At 52.4% G+C, this 3,509-nt stretch overlaps 1 pseudogene; it reads left to right on the top strand.

The window, feature by feature from the left end:
- Window positions 1-715: 715 nt before the first annotated feature.
- Window positions 716-2,935, top strand: LOC102822294 (annotated as a pseudogene).
- The last annotated feature ends 574 nt before the right edge of the window (window positions 2,936-3,509 follow it).

Raw genomic sequence — 3,509 nt, 5'->3', positions numbered from 1 at the left:
TGTCCAGATGGGGGAGCGCGGGCGTCCCTTCTCGGACCTGCGCCCGCTGACGCTGCCCTTTGATCTCATCTGAAATCAAAAGCCCCTCTTGGTCACAGTGTGATAAAGGCAGTTTTTCCTTTTTCCAGTTCATTCCTAATTTATTTATTTCCAGGCCAGCAAAGCACCGTAATTTTACAATAAAGGGCTCCAATCAAACCGTGCCTTATCCAGAGGTAATTAATACAAAGGTTGTTGAATTAAAGATGCGAGTCTCAGCGTTCGCGTAGGGGGGTGTAAGGACGCGCTCTCCAAGGTCCAAATTAGGCCGAGAAAGACCAATTAACACCAGCTCCTAGCTTTTATGTTCTCTTCCATTACGGATTCTGACCGTTTTTAAAGATATTTTCTTCTCCAGCGTCTCTGCGTGTCTGAGCGGCACATCAAAGGCGGCGCGGCAGGTGCTCCACATCCGAGTGGGGAGAACCCGCCCCAATTCCTCCAGGGCTCTGCGCTGGGAATTTTAAAAACCCGCAACGATTCTGGTAACGGGCGCTTGTCTGCGGTGACTTAGGAAATCTTAACTTCCAGCCAGGAGCAGATGGGGGGTGCTGACCCCTGGGATCCAGGTAGACAAGAATTTCAGGCCCCTTCCGTTTGGGCTTGGCTCCTGAGAACAGTTGGCTACTCTTGGGGTGTTGTCTCTTCTGTCTTGGGGAGTCCCTGAGAGCCTGGCATGGCTGAGGGCGCTACAGTGTCCTGGGAGTGAGTCTCGAACATACATCAGCACTGACCAGTGGGCACTCACAACAGAAATATATGCTCTCCAAGTCTGGAGACCCAAGTCCGAGATCCAGGTGTGGGCAAGGCTGGCCCCCTCTGGAGACCCTGAGGGAGGGTCCTTCCTGGTCTCTTCCAGGTCCCGATGGCCCCAGGTGTAATGAGCTTATGATCACATCTGTCCAATCTCTGCCTCCATCTTCACACGGCCATCTCCCCTCTGTGTCTCTCCTTTTTTATAAGGACCCCTCATCATATAGGATCAGGGCCCATCCTGTTCTAGTGTGACCTCATGTTAAATTAATCTGCAAAGACACAAGTCTGAGATCCAGGTGTGGGCAGGGCTGGCCCCCTCCTGAGACCCTGGGGGAGGGTCCTTCCTGATGTCTCCCAGCTCCTGGTGGTCCCAGGTAACGTATGGCTACCACCCAGTCCCCATAACCCTATTACAGGCATGCCTGGGAGACACAGTAGAGGTCAGAGACACATACTACATCAAAAATGGATAACCAAGAGTTCAGCTTCCTCATGGAACCTGGGGTCCTTGCACCAAGCACCCCCTAGACCCAGGGGAATGTTGATGGCAAGAAAATGGAGATCTCCAAGGGAGGCAGGGTCTACCGATGTTGAAAGGAAACAATGACCTTCCCCCAGAATCCACAGAGAGAGGAACCCTTCCCCTAGAGCCAGCAGACTTGAATTTGAACGTCTAGTTCCCTGAACTGGGAAAGAACACATTTCGGCTTGTTAGAGCCACTCAGTTTGTGGTATCTCTGTCACAGCGGCAGCGGGTAACTGAGGAACGACCATAGTGACTGACGTACCATTGACAAAGCTGCAGGCTCTCAGCACTGACAACAAACACAATGTTGTCAACGTCATCAACACCACAAGTCTACAAGCTCTGGAGACCAGGACCACCACCCCCGTAGCTGTTACTACATTCCCGCTAACATATTAAACCAATAGGAGGCCTCCTTTCACCAGCTCCCCGGCTCTGGGTGCCTTCGTCCCCACGGTGGGACACCTGGCTGCCGACTTTGCCTTCTCGTCCCCACCAGGTGGTGGAGGTGAAGGACCTGGAGGGGTGGGGGTCAGAGCCAGGCTGGATGGACCCTCGGACCTGGCTGACCTTCCAAGGTACTCCCAGTGGACCAGGAATCAGACCAGGGGTCGGACGGGGTGGTGAGATGTGGGCCATTCCCCCGTTCCCCTCGCAGTACGAGTTCTATGGAGGCATGTTGTACCGTGGACTTCAAGTTGGCATGGGACGGCTGCCCCAAAGCGGCCCAGAGACCCCTCAGGCTGAGGGTGAGGCGGGGGCTAGGGTTGGGAGCAACCCCGAGGGGGCCTCCCCGGAGCGCCAAGCTGCTCCACCTGGTGCCGTGAAGCTGAACACGGAAAATGGAAAAGAGCCATGAAGAGTCCCAGGACACCAAAACAAGACAGAAAGACCTCGAGCCATTTCCCAAGTTGTTAACACAGAGGAGGCTCACCCTGGGGTACCCCCAGGCCAATGAGGGACTCACCTCGGGGTTCTCTTTGGGAAGGTGTTCAGCCAAACAAGTAGCTGCCATTTTGAGGCTCTTCAGGTTAGCTTCAGAAATATATAAAAAATCCTCACAACTAGACCAAGAAATAACATCATAGTAAGTGGAGTAAAGATTGATGTTGTAAATATATATACGTGTGTGTGTGTGTATGTGTGTGTGTAAGCTGAGGCCTCTGTTACAGAAGTGGGTGGAGGAGACAGACAACAACGAAAACCTCCAGGAGACACGCAAAACAGAGACCTTCCTACAGCCAGCAGGAAAGAGAAGTCGGCGGACAAGGGAGAACCTAGTGAGAGGCAGTGTGGAGAAGGTGGCCCTGCCCCAAACCTTCACTGCGGCCCATCAGCCACATCACCTCGGGCTGGAGAAGGACGTGGTCCGAGTGTGGTTCTGTAACCGGCGTCAGAAGGACAAACAGTCCAGTGGTGACTACTCCCACCAAGAGGATTTTGAGGCTGCTGAGTCTCTGTTCCCAGGGGCACAAGTGTCGTTTCCTCTGGCACCAGGACCCCATTTGAGAACCCTCAGTTTACCACTCTGTACTCCTCGGTCCATTTCTCTGAAGGGGAACCTTCCTCTCTGTCCAGGTCACCCCTCTGGACTCTCCCATGCATTCAAACTGAGGTCCCTGTCCTTCCCCGGAACTAATGGCAGAGGAATGGGGAGACAGGATCCTGGGCTTCCTACCAGAGCTTTTGGGGTTAAATCCTTCCTCCCCTGAAGGAAGGAAGGAATTGGGAACACAAAGGGTAAGGCAGGAGATTTGGGGGGTAACTGGTTGGAGGGAAGGTGAGGTTCATTGATGGTCTTCATTTTAATTCTCACATCACTCATCATTTTGTTCTTAAATACAGAAACCTGGGAGACGGTAAAAAAAAAAAAGAAAAAAAGCTATTAAAGCAACAGAACAAACATCCCTCATCCATAAACATCTCTTCTTGCTGTTGTTCAGTGTCCTTGAGTCCAGTCCAACTCATAGCGATCCTGTATGAAATTTCCGAGAAGCGGCTGGTGAGTTTGAACTGTGGACCTTGAGGTTCAAACTCATTTGGCAGTCCAGCACATTATCCTGCAGTACCACACCAGAACTCATTTGGTGGTGGTGGTGGTTATGTGCCGTGGAGTCAGTTCCGACCCATAGCGACCCTGTACAGGGTTTCCGAGGCTGTAAATCTTTACGGGAGCAGAAAGCCTCAT

Source organism: Chrysochloris asiatica, unplaced genomic scaffold (assembly GCF_000296735.1).
Source record: "Chrysochloris asiatica unplaced genomic scaffold, ChrAsi1.0 scaffold00372, whole genome shotgun sequence".
NCBI lineage: Eukaryota > Metazoa > Chordata > Mammalia > Afrosoricida > Chrysochloridae > Chrysochloris > Chrysochloris asiatica.
Note: the sequence above shows the minus strand (reverse complement) of the source record. Positions and strands in the feature narration are given on the sequence as shown.